Source organism: Carya illinoinensis, chromosome 11 (genome assembly GCF_018687715.1).
Source record: "Carya illinoinensis cultivar Pawnee chromosome 11, C.illinoinensisPawnee_v1, whole genome shotgun sequence".
Taxonomy (NCBI): domain Eukaryota; kingdom Viridiplantae; phylum Streptophyta; class Magnoliopsida; order Fagales; family Juglandaceae; genus Carya; species Carya illinoinensis.
In genome coordinates, this window is record NC_056762.1 from 17,618,471 (window position 1) to 17,632,691 (window position 14,221).

At 42.7% G+C, this 14,221-nt stretch overlaps 1 pseudogene; it reads right to left on the reverse strand.

Annotated features, from left to right (window-relative positions):
- LOC122282272 overlaps nucleotides 1-13,748 on the reverse strand; it is a 51,872-nt pseudogene extending 38,124 nt beyond the window's left edge.
- Nucleotides 13,749-14,221: the final 473 nt, after the last annotated feature.

A 14,221-nucleotide genomic window follows, 5' to 3' on the forward strand; every position in this document is an offset into this window, starting at 1 on the left:
GCCCAAAGTATGATACGGTAAAGCAACTTTATATTTGTCATATTTGCATATTGATTTGCTGCTTATGGGGTGTACTTTATCATGTCAATTGGGAGTTCGTACTATGTGCAAGGAGATGCGAGGTGTGAATTTTTCGTTTGGACGGATATGTTTCATTTGCTAGATCAGAACATTTGTACAAGAGAAAATAAAGTTTGGAAGATGTGAGATGACATACTGCTGCTCAAAGTATGAAGTTCGGAAAAGGGAAAATAAAGTGAGAGAGAGAGAGAGAGAGAGAACTCTTCAAAAGGAAAAGCGAAAATTACTGTATTTGTATTGGGTTGTCACAATTGTAATAATTTTAACTTGGTTCAGATAAATTGTATGTAAATTTACAAGTTGTATGGAGTACATCATTTTTAAATGGTTCTAATGTAATTGTACTCCCTCTATGTTTTGGTTATGATGTACAAAAGAGGTATCTGTAGGTTATGTAAAATTAAGTTGTGCTTTAATGAAGTTTCCAATGTGACAAGTTTTGTTCTTTTCTAGCATCCATTCACGGTCCTCAACCTTCCTATAATTTCTTTCTCTCCAAAAACACCATAAAAGGACTAGAGGAACCATATTTCATTCAACTACAATTTGACAATTGCCACCTAACCTTTCAATCAAGAGTATAAAAGGTCCATTGTGGATTGACACATATTTCTAACATTTGGCCACCTACCCGTTGAAATAGGAATACCTAGAGTATACAATGTCCATCATTTTTATTTTTCCTATGCATATAGAACCAAAACTTGCATTAAATTCAAGCAGTCCATTGTGGTAGGAGAATTGCTTGCGATTTATATAAACCAAAAATAAGCCAATTCTGATTAATTCCAAGACAAGTATAGCAGCATGCCCGAAACATGTAGAAAATCATTTTCACGTGGAATTAACTTACAATATTCATCTATATAATAGCTTCTCTCTCTCAATATATATAGAGATCAGTGCATGCTTTGCAACCATATGGGGTGCTAAAGTTACAAGAACTAAATAGTAAATATGGTGCAAATGCAAAATCAACATCTTGTCTTCGCCTTCAATCTTGTCAATGTTAGTCAATCCTTCAATTACGCACCATAAAGCCATTCAAAATACTGGTGGAATGTTTACCAAAGTTTAAGACCAGATATGAAAAATGGTAAAACCACTAAGATCAGATATTGAAAGGCATGAAAAGAAAATCTATCTATTAATAAACCAGAAAAAGGAACACAAAAAGGAAAAGCACTTATATCAGATTTTTTTCTTGGTCAAACTGAGGTGGTTCCTTCTATCTATTATACATACTCTGCAAGAGACTTGTAATCATAAACAGCATGCAGTTATCAGTTAAAATATTCACTAGTATTTTTTCTAAACATTCTATAGTCATGGAAATACTCATAAATAAGGCCCTCAGCTCCCCTTATCAAGGCAAGTAACACATCGAACAACCTGTGCAACCAACAATGGAAAAATCAACCTGTATGTGCTCCATTTTCATCAAACACAACAACCAGTAGAAATACTCCAAAAGGCCTTACACCACTACTGTGACGCCCCCAAATCCCCATGCACGAACACGGGAAAATCGAGACGTCCGGATGATGACATCACGGTTCATCATCCTATCGACGTGTGCCAAGTGTGTGAAAAAGCGACGAATGTGCACGAGAAATACGCAGCGAAAAGCAAGTCAATAACTAAGTACCAGAATTTTTTCTTGTTTAATACAAAGCTATTCAAAACATACATAAATAAATATTACAAGACACAAATATAATTTTAAACTAAATACAAAACATAATATCAGCACCCCGGCGGAGCCGCATCCTCGGGCTTAGCCTTCACCTCCTCATCCTCGATCTCTGCACCAAAATCTATGGTACCAAAAATGGTGCCGCAGGTAAGTAAACTCCAAACACCACTAGATAAAAACATATAAAACTCAAACAATATGCATGAAATAAAAACCAATGCACATGCGCCATAAAACATGATTTTTACATGCACGCCAAAAACCCATTTGGCCCACAAAAACATATCCTTAAAACCAAGCCTCGCCATTATCCCAGATAATGGCCCAAACCACCATGTTCCAAGAAAATGGATCAAAAGCCTCAAAAACCAACATCGCCATTTTCCAGAAAATGGCCCACATCTGAAAACCATAAAAACACACCGGTTATGCATGCACCATGATCTCCCCTAGGGATCACCCACACACCCTGGCTCTGTGCTACACCGCAGGTAACGACTACGCATGTGACACCTAAACGAGCGATGCCCAGACTCACACCCTGCGCGTACCTAGCCAGGCCATCCTCTAGTCCCCGCCACTCCAGGGACCACGGAGTCGACACGACAGTGTTACCGTATCGTGCGATCCGGTCGTCACCCTGCGACGACCCAGGGGATGTCACTCAGTTTTATCCGCTCCCGAGTGACCAGAGGAGCTCCACCGAGATAATAACCCATCCCGGCTTGGGCTAGTGTAACACACGCACCCAAAAACCATTTACACCAATAAAACGGGATTTTCTCAAATAAATAAAATGCACATATACACAAAATGCAACTCACGCCTCATGGCTCAAATAAAATCAAGCAATCACAAACAACCAAAACCAAGCACTCTGTCCTCAATCCATCCGACCCCCGAACTCCTCGGACTCAGTCCGGAATCAGCCAACCAACAACAAACATTTATTCTATGAGCAAAATATATTTAAATCTAAAAGTAGAGTTTAGAAAATACTTACAGTGCTATATGGTAACGTAACAGTGAAAATTCACTGTGGCCATGGGTTGTAAAATACCCACTTTTGAACGGGGACAAACCAAGGCTTGGGATTGATAGAGAATGGTCTAAGGATGATTATGAAGCTAGTGGAAGTGAAGTTTGGCCGTGGGTGGCGGCGAAAACGGTGGTTGATGGCCGGATTTCCCAAAATGGAAAGCTAGCTCGTGGGAGCTGTTCCAGTGGCTATTAGAGGCCGGAAATGGGTGGGTTAGGACGGCAAGGAACCAGTGATGAAGTGGTGAAGAGGCGGTGGCTGGAGGTGGAGCGACGGCGGAGGATCGGGGCAAAATCTGTGGGGCTTATTGGGCGTTTTTCGGCCAAACGGCTGGCCGGATGGGACTGGGGTTCGGTGGGGTGGTGCGCCGGCAGGAGGGGGTTCGACCGGCGGGGGTGGTGTCGACCACAGTGGCCGGACGGCAGTGGGTCGGGGCTGAGGTTGAAACCGGCGTGGGAGAGGAGAGAGAGAGAGAGAGAGAGAGAGAGAGAGAGAGAGAGAGAGAGAGAGAGAGAGAGAGAGAGAGAGAGAGAGAGAGAGACGAACCGGGGGGGTTACGCGTGGGAAGGAAAAAGAAGAGGAAGAAGAAAAAGAAAAAGAAAGAAAAAAGAAAAAGAAAGAAAAGAGAAAAAGAGAAAAAGGAAAAATGGAAAAGAAGAGATGTAGGAAAGAAATGAGGTCCAATCCTCACTCCGGAAAACAAAACAAATCCGCCGAGAACGAGATTAAAAACCGTAAAATGAATAAATAAATAAAACACAACATCCAACAAATAAAAACCAATTTTAAAACGCAATAATTTAAAATAAATAAACCAATATATTAATTAAATTAAAAACAACCCTTCAGTGAAAATACACGCAAAAGCGGGTCATCACATCCTCCCCCCCTTAAAAAGAAATTTCGTCCTCGAAATTTGCAAGATCAACCACCAACTTAAAGCAAGTCACATAAAATCACATAAACCATCTGTGACCAAGATTAAGATACATACCTTCATTACTTAAACAAGTATGGGTACTGCTCCCTCATGTCCGCTACTCGCTCCCAAGAGAAGTCTTGAGCTAACGAATCTCCCCACGCCACCTTAACCAAAGGTATTGTCTTGGCCCTCAACTCTTGCTCCTTCCAATCTATGATCTGTGACGGAACAACCTCATAAGTGAGATCCGGTTGCAACTGAATACCCTCTGGGTCGACGAAGCATGGCTCTTACTGTCCAAAGCTCTTCTTCAGGGATGATACGTGGAAGACATCATGAATATCCCCAAAATACTCTGGCAAAGCAACTCTATAGGCGACGGACCCTACCTTCTCCAGAATCTAAAAAGGGTCAACATACCTTGGATCCAGTTTCCTCTTCTTACCAAAATGCTTAACACCTCTCATGGGAGAGACTTTGAGATAAACCCAATCACCAACTTAAAAAGATAACTCTCTCCTCCTGGTATCAGCGTAGCTTTTCTGGCGACTCTGAGCTGCCGCCGTTTTATCTCCGATGATTCGGACTTGGCTTTGCATCTCTTGAATTATTTTGGGTCCAATAATCTTACTCTCCCCGACTTCATCCCAACACAAGGGCGATCTGCACTTCCTCCCATAAAGAGCTTCATAGGCAGCCATCTGAACGGTCGCATGGAAGCTATTATTATATGCAAACTCGATGAGCGGCAAATGGTTTTCCCAACTCCCTTGAAATTCCATGACACATGCTCGCAACATGTCTTCAAGAGTCTGAATGGTGCGCTCTGATTGGCCGTCTGTCTGCGGGTGATATGCAGTACTGAATTTCAACTTAGTACCCAAAGCTGCCTGCAAACTCTTCCAGAACTACGACGTAAACCTTGGGTCTCGATCTGATACTATACTCTTTGGTATGTCGTGCAGCCGCACTATTTCTTTCACGTACAAGCGTGTCAACTTACCCAAGGAGTCGGTGTTATTAACAGACAGGAAATGAGCACTCTTCGTTAACCGGTCAACAATCACCCAAACGGAATTTTTCCCACTAGGCGTTCTCGGCGAACCCACTACAAAGTCCATCGTGGTGTCATCCCATTTCCACTCAGGAATAGGGAGGGGTTGGAGCATACCAGCGGGTTTTTGATGCTCGGCCTTCACTTGACGGCATGTGTGGCATTTCTCAACATATAAGGTAATATCCCTCTTCATTCCATCCCACCAATAATTTTTCTTCAAGTCCCGATACATCTTTGTACTGCCGGGATGAACTGAATAAGGGGCCACATGAGCTTCTGCCATGATCCGCTCCTTGAATTCTGAATCCTTGGGGACCACTCTGCGATCTCGGAACCGAAGTATCCCATCTTTATCCATGCTATAATGCAACGGCCCTCGAGATTTTCTGACTCTTTTTTCTGATATTCAGCAGCTTTGGATCCTTCCTTTGAAGAGTCTTCAATTCTTCAAAATCAGTTACCCGAATATCAAGAACTGAAGATAAAATCTCTTCTTGCTGCGAACTCTCAATAAGGAGCATTCTCATCCCACAAAGCAACGAATTCAATTCTGATGGCTCGGCTTCATCTTCCAAGTGCGATTTTCGGCTCAAAGCATCAGCAACTATATTAGCCTTCCCCATACAAGAAGTGCCACCAGATCTTGAGTGCAAAAACAATCGCAGCCAATTCTAAATCGTGCGTCGGATAATTCTTCTCATGGTCCTTTAGCTGACAAGATGCATAGGCAACAACTCGTCCTTCCTACATAAGGACACAACCCAAACCAAACTTAGACGCATCACTGAAGACTACAAATGGCTTATGCGGTTCTAGAAGCGCTAACACTGGTGCCGTCATCAACCTGTTCTTTAATTCTTGGAAGCTTCTCTCACACTTATCTGACCAAACAAATTATGTATTCTTCCGAGTCAAAGCTGTGAGAGGTCCGGATAGGCGAGCAAATCCCTCCACAAATCTTTGGTAATATCTGGCAAGTCCCAAGAAACTCCGGATCTCGCACACTGTAGTCGGGCGCTGCCATGACAAAATGGCTTCTACCGTACTAGGATCAACAGCCACTCCGTCTCGGGAAATCACATGCCCAAGAAATTTAACTTCCTCCAACCAGAATTCACACTTGCTGAGCTTGGCGTACAACTGGTATTCTCTCAATTTCCCAAGTACTAGACGAAGATGATACACATGTTCTTCAACATCTCGGGAATAAATCAGAATATCATCAATAAACACTACCACAAAGGAATCCAGATAAGGTCGAAATACTCGATTCATTAAATCCATGAAAGCAGCAGGGGCATTAGCTAACCCAAACGGCATCACCTTAAATTCATAATGCCCATACCTCGACCTGAAAGCAGTTTTAGGCACATCCTTGTCTCTGATCCTCAGCTGGTAGTATCCCGACCTCAAATCAATCTTCGAGAACATGGCTGCTCCTTGAAGCTGATCAAATAAATCATCGATCCGCGGGAGAGGATATTTATTTTTGATGGTCACATTGTTTAATTCCCGATAATCTATGCACATACGGAGGGTTCCATCTTTCTTTTTAACAAACAAAACTGGCGCACCCCACGGCGACGTACTAGGTTGAATAAATCCCTTATCTACCAGCTCTTGCAACTGAGTCTTCAGCTCTTTTAATTCAACCGGTGCCATGCGATAAGGAGCTTTATGCATAGGAGCCGCTCCAGGTTCCAAGTCTATAACAAACTTCATTTCCCGAACAGGGGGTAGTCCGGGCAAGTCATCCACAAACACATTGGGGAATTCTTCCACAACTAGAATGTCTGCCAAAGACTTCTTCTCAGACGGCGTGGACACCATCTGAACTAAGAATGCATCCGCTCCCCATGCAATCTCTCTTCTTGCTTGAATTGTCGATATAGTTACCGGCTTTTCTTTTAACTTACTCCCCGTAAATTCCAGACAATCACCATCTGGAAGCTGAAAGGTAATTACCCGACTTCTGCAATTAATACTCGCAGAATATCGGTATAGCCAATCCATCCCGAGGATGATATCAAAACCCAACAGCTTAAACACAACCAAATCAGCATCCAAGAACCTTCCATCAAAATTTAACGGGCATCCCAATGCAACCTTGGAGCACTATACCATTTCACCATCGGGTAAAGCCACTACCAATGACTTTGGCAAAGGTTCGGTGACCAAATTACACATTCGCACAAACGTGGAAGATACAAACGACTGTGACGCACCGGAATCAAACAAAGTGCAAGCATAAAACTCATATAAACGGACTCTTCCTATAATTACTCCAGCATCATGGGTCGCTGGTGCCTCATCATCCACATCTCCGGGTGTGACACCATAAACCCAAGCTTGCACTGCTTGCCTTGGATTTGTTCTTCCACAGCATCTACCTCCACGGCTTCCTTGAGCTGTTCTTGGACATTCTCTGGCAAAGTGACCCTGCTGGCCACAATTATAACATCGAGCCCCACCAGAAGGGCACTCACCCACATGGGCTCTATTACAAACTCTGCAAACAGGCACACGTCCTCCCATGCGAACACCTGAGGATGCTTGCGGTCGAGTTCTGGTCCGCTGACCAAATTTCTGAGGAGAACCCGAGCTGCTTCCTTCACCAGAAAAACTCCGCCTCTTATGACCTGGAGGGGAGCCCATACTCAGATTATTCTCTCGCTCCACAAGGGTGGCCACATCCACTAAGTCTTGAAAAGTGGATATCCGATGGCTGACCACCATACGGCGTATATCAGGGCGTAGTCCCTCCTAAAAATGCTCTGCTCGCATCTCCTCTGTGGCGATAAGGTGGGGAGCAAATCGCCCAAGTTCTATAAACCTTCGGGCGTACTGTTCCACTGTCATGCCTCCTTGGACCAAATTTGAGAACTCTCTTGCCTTTTGCTTCCTTACCGATGTGGGAAAGAAGCGGTCGTTAAATTCTTTCTTGAAGCGCTGCTAGGTTACAGCGGCGAATGAACCCAACTCTGCTTCTAGCATCACCCTCTTGGTATCCCACCAATCACAAGCGGTGCCTTGCAACAGATAGCTGGCGTAGAGTACCTGTTGTGCCTCGGTGCAACCACACACCTCAAAAGTTCTTTCCAGGTCTTTGATCCACTTTCCAGCTTGAAGCGGATCCTCTTCTCCAGTGAAGTGTGGGGTCCTATGCGCCAGAAAGCGCTCATATGTGCATCCAGCTTGCACCATGCTACTAGATCCTCCCGGGTAAAGCCAAGGCCCTCCCTGATATGGCCAAGGACCTCCTGGTTGCAGCCAAAGTCCTTCTTGTTGCGGACAAGGCCCTCTTTGTGGCGGCCAGGGACCCCCTTGTTGTGGCCAAGGTCCCCCTGGTTGTGGCCAAGGCCCTGTCTGCTGTGACCTAAAATTTTTCTGCATAAACTCCGTCATCTATCGTATGGCTTGGGCTATGGAGTCATCTCTTGACGTATTGTCCCGTGGCTCTTGAGTAGATTTCTTTGGCCTCCCCATTTTCCTGCCACCACAACCTTTGACCCCCTTTAAGAAAACAAAAACAAATAAAACCAACAACAAACAAAAATAGAAACAAAGACCAACACCACATCACACAAAACAAAAGAAACCAGCTTGCAAAAACATAAATAAATAAATAAAAACAAACAAACAAGTTCAAACAAATAAAACCAATCAATTAGCAACTTTACTTAACATAATTTTTTTTTAAAACACAACTTTAAAACATTCTGGTACTACCTACTGGACATGTGGTTTTTACCCAGAGCCAAACCGCTCTGATACCACCTGTGATGCCCCCAAATCCCCACGCACGAACACAGGAAAATCGAGACGTCCGGATGATGACATCACGGTTCATCATCCTATCGACGTGTGCCAAGTGTGTGAAAAAACAACGAACGTGCACGAGAAATACGCAGCAAAAATCAAGTCAATAACTAAGTACCAGAATTCTTTCTTGTTTAATACAAAGCTATTCAAAACATACATAAATAAATATTACAGGACACAAATATAATTTTAAACTAAATACAAAACATAACATCAGCACCCCGGCGGAGCCGCATCCTCGGGCTCAACCTCCTCCTCCTCATCCTCGATCTCTGCACCAAAATCTACGGTACCAAAAATGGTGCCGCAGGTAAGTAAACTCCAAACACCACTAGATAAAAACATATAAAACTCAAACAATATGCATGAAATAAAAACCAATGCACATGCGCCATAAAACATGATTTTTACACGCACGCCAAAAACTCATTTGGCCCACAAAAACATATCCTTAAAACCAAGCCTCGCCATTATCCCAGATAATGGCCCAAACCACCATTTTCCCAGAAAATGGATCAAAAGCCTCAAAAACCAACATCGCCATTTTCCAGAAAATGGCCCACATCCGAAAACCATAAAAACACACCGGTTATGCATGCACCATGATCTCCCCTAGGGATCACCCGCACACCCTGGCTCTGTGCCACACCGCAGGTAACGACTACGCATTTGACACCTAAACGAGCGATGCCCAGACTCACGCCCCGCGCGTACCTGGCCAGGCCATCCTCTAGTCCCCGCCACTCCAGGGACCACGGAGTCGACACGACAGCGTTACCGTATCGTGCGATTTGGTCGTCGCCCTGTGACGACCCAGGGGATGTCACTCAGTTTTATCCGCTCCCGAGTGACCAGAGGAGCTCCACCGAGATAACCCATCCCGGCTTGGGCTAGTGTAACACACGCACCCAAAAACCATTTATGCCAATAAAACGGGATTTTCTCAAATAAATAAAATGCACATATACACAAAATGCAACTCACGCCTCATGGCTCAAATAAAATCAAGCAATCACAAACAACCAAAACCAAGCACTCTGTCCTCAATCCATCCGACCCCTGAACTCCTCAGACTCAGTCCGGAATCAGCCAACTGTTGCGCCTAAACTCTGACTCAAATTAATGAACCAAAAATTTAGTGCAGTTTTACCTGCAAGTATACAGGTGTTGTAGTATCTTACAGGATCGAATCCACAGGGATTGACTTTTGTGATAAAGGAAACAAATTCAGACAATGAAACGAAATTACTAAAAGAAACGTACAATCGAATATAAAGATATGGAGAAAGACTAAGGTTTCGAGGATCCGTTTAATAATTTATGATATTGTTTCCGATCGATTTACTTCAATTAAACTAGAATAATAATGCTGTTTAATTGGAAGATTTAGCATTTAAGATCAAGAAAAATAGTCACTTATGATTGAGTGTGAACGATTGATGATTAAAACATTTACAAATCTATTTGAATACCACAGGGATTCCTCAAGCATTCACTGTATTCAGAAATCACAATGAATCAAGATGAGTATATAGATAATCAAAATATCCAATAATAAAATCTTTCAATCGATCAAGCTCGTAGAATAAATTTTACGTGGATCCGGAAACAATATTTAAATCATTAAACTTCACCTTTAACCTTAGTATGAAAATTTAGCCAACCATTTTCATCACAAGTACTATAAAAATTAAGTAAACATTATCCATGATAATATTAAAATAAAACTCAAGCTAAAATGAAAACAACTTAGAAATTGAGCCGAAAATAACTCCCTTAAAAACCAGTCCGTCCCGCAGCTACTCAAAAGTGAACTATCCTTTCGCAAACGTCCTCCTTTACGTCAACACCAGCAGCTCCTTCCTTCTGTTTTTAGCTTTCTCCACGTACGTCCTTCATTCCGTGTGCTAGCTGCCTCTTCCGTTGCATGTTCTGTCCAGCAAGTAGCTCAGGTCCAGCTGCCGATTGTCTCCAGCCTGAGAAATAAAATCTTGCCGAAAGTCCCTAGCTTTTCTTTCTCTCTGTATTTTCAGTGCTGCCGAGAAACTCCAGTCTGAAGCTTCTGCAGGTGTAGCATCTTCTCAGCTTTTCGTTCGGCGTCAAACTGCCTAGGAGCTCTGTTTTTCACTCCGGAACCAGCATCCATTCAATCCAACTTCACCTCTTCGTTTAAGTCCGCAAAGCTAAGAAAAATCACCCAGTCCGAGTCCAAGCCTCCTGCTCTCTTGTCCCTCACTCTCCGTAAACGTCCAACTGCCGAGAACTCTAGTTTTTATGTTCGTTCACGTCAAACCAAAGCCTCCCTTCATTCGTTTCTTTCTCCGCCCGAAGCACCAAAAAAATGGATGGCCAGCGTCTCTCGTGTTGCTTTGTTTCTGCAATGAAAAATAAATAAATCCCCCACCATTCGTGTTGCATCCCAGACGAAATAAGAAAGCCCACTCAAACATCCAGTTCACATCCTGCTCTCTCTTCCATGCCACTATCTTCCTCCCACTGATCAGTGTTCTTTTTCTTTTTCTTTTTTTTTCGTTTCCGTTCACGTAGAGACCAGCGTGAGTTCCTCCTTCTCTTGAGTTGCTCTTTATTTTTCTTCTTTCCTTAAAAGCCTCTCCGTTTCAGCTCTCTTCTTCTTTGCTCCCCAAACAGAACTGAAAGTCCAACCTGCAAGATGAAAACAAATAAACTGCAGTATATGTCCAAGGAAGGCTACTCACTTTCCGAAAAATTCAGTCCTCTATTTTCTCACACTAAAAACAGAGCAAGTCTCCTCACACCGGTTCCGTTTTGTTCTTCGTTCAACCCACATAAACTTCCTCTACTTAAACACCACAAGCTCCCCTTCACCTGTCGTCTGTTGCTCCTCAAAACGAAAATGAAAGTTCCCTCTGCAGTCCGTCCAGCATAAACTCCTCTTCCCTTTCTTTATTTTTTTTTTTTAGTTACTCTCCCCACCTTCTCTAACGTCCAACTCTCTTCCTCCAAGACGAAGTCAGCCAAAGAAAGACGCCAGAAAACTCCCTCAAAAATAAAATAGAGTACACTCACTACATAGAATAGAGTACACTCACGTGAACTCTCTTCCATCCACACTACAACACACATCGCTACAATACATGCCTCACGGTGCATCGGTACACTTACTCCCTTCGCTACATCACATGGAGTACGTGCCACGTGTACTCCCTTCGCTACAACACTTATTAACACGATGCACACTACACAGTGCATCGCCATACAACACGGAATATGCTCCACGCGCACCATCTACATTCTACTTCACACGTCACTACAGTGCACGTCACACAGCGCATCGCTGCACTACACAGAGTATGTTTCACTCATACTCTCTTCACACCTCATGTCGTATTACAACTACGGCATCTATCTCACGCCCACTTCACAGCATAGTCCACAATACTACAAAATCAAGCCCAACAATTCACAACTACACTGCACTTCACAACTACGGAGCGAACTCCACAAATACTAACTACACAGTCTACAGTCCAACCAATCAACTACTTTAATTGTAAATAACTAGGAATAGAGGGTTATACCATCGACAAGATAACCTGTGCGTCACTCGCTGCCCGTCACGATCAGAGCGTCCGAGGAGTTGTACGCGGCGGTAACACCGCGTACGGTGGTTGTCCACCACGTAAAGTAGCGGTTTGGGCTTGAGAATAGCTAGGCATGGTCTTGGAAAGGCTCAAGGTGGCCTTGTGGTGGTCAAAGGTGGCGAAGCACGATAGCATCACTCCGTGAACAGTACATCCAAATTGGTGGGAGTTTACTTGAGGTGGATGAAGACCATAGAACTTCATGGAAATCTAGGGAAAGGTAGAAGAAGATGTGGTGGAGCTGTGGTGGCCAGGCGGTGGATCGGCCACTAGAAGTGTAACTCGTGCCTTGGAGAGTGAGGGAGAGTAAGAGTTGTGTACAGCTCCGTTGGGCATGAAATTTGTTGGGGAAGGTCATGCTAATGGGAGGAATAAGGTGGTAGTGGTGAAACACCTTGGGTAGCCGTGTACGGTGGTGCAACTGAAACTAAGGTTGTGGAGACCCATCGAAGAAACAGAGAGAGGTAGAGGAAAAGGAGGACATGGGAGGAAGCCCATGATATGGCGAAGCCATTGGTGGTGCTTGGTGGCTCTAAGGCCCATTTCTTGGAGGAAGAAAGAGAGAGATAGGGCTGCCGATGTAGCTCACCACAGGTGGGAGAATAGGCCAGAAGTGGAGGTGGGGCACGGCGGCTAGAAGTGCAAACCGCATGGTGGAGAAGAACAAAAGCACGGGCTGGACGTGCATGGGGGAGAGAGAGAGAGAGAGAGAGAGAGAGAGAGAGAGAGAGAGAGAGAGAGAGAGAGAGAGGAAAGAGAAGAGAGAAAAGGAAAAGAGAAAAAGTGGAGAGGAAAAGATAGGGGCCTGGGTATTTAATCCCAGTACTATGCCTCGAAATCCTCAGAACAATCTAACGATGGGTTTGAATACTAATTTGAAAACACGTAAGTGTTTTATTTTTAAATAAAACACTTAAATAAAATACTGAGAGGATTTAAGATAGAATATTATTTTATAAACTAAAGTTTATAAAATAATATTTCTTCATCATTATTTAAAATGATAAATTATCGTTAATTACTCAAAGAGAATAAAATCATTTAAATTAAATAAGAGTTTTCAACGTAAAGTTAAACCTCTTAATATTTTAAAAGAACTAAAATATTTAATATAAGTAATTATCCACAATTATAATATTTTTAGAGCTCATTAAAATATTATAATTGTGTTACTTTAAAAACAAGCTTATCTAATAATACTGGAAATATCTCTTATATATATTTCCATAATATTTAAAATATCCATAAGTTTTAAAATATCTTACTTTGAAATCCGCTAGATAACTTCCGAAACACGCCATCAAGCTACAGCACGTGGGATAAGGCTCAGCATGTACATCGAAGCTCGGCACGTAGGACAAGGTTCAGCACGTAGACCAAAGCTTGGCATGTAGAACGAGACTCATACTTAAAGAAGAAGAAAGAAGGAGCGGATATCACAATAATACCTGGAATAACTCTTCAACTCGCCTAAATTCCTCTGGATTACTCAGCGAAGGGTAAGGCATATTTACATCAAATGATACTACAATTATGCAATTAGTTAGACTTATGAGTAAGTCAAACACTCTTTATTTAAAAATAAAAGACATCAACTTGCCAACTCACATGGTAGACATTTGGATTTCCATATGTATTTTGAGGAGTCATTAATGACTGTGTAGTCGACGTCTAAGGCCTGGGTGCCATTCCATCTTCCTCTTCCCTCATCACACTAAAGCTGAGAGTGTCTTCCTCCAGATTAAAGGTGAAGCACATGATGACAAAAGAAGAAATAGAAACATTAAACTATCAAAACTACATAATACAGAATCTGAAAAGTAAAAAAAGAAAAATAAATGGAATAGTACAATTATGATCATCATAATTGAAAGCAATGCATAGCTAGCTAGCTCTTTGTATAAAATCAGATCACTTAACTAGTCATCATGATGAGATAAGGTTTTCATAAACAGATTATTGAGATATATTTGTTGGTTCA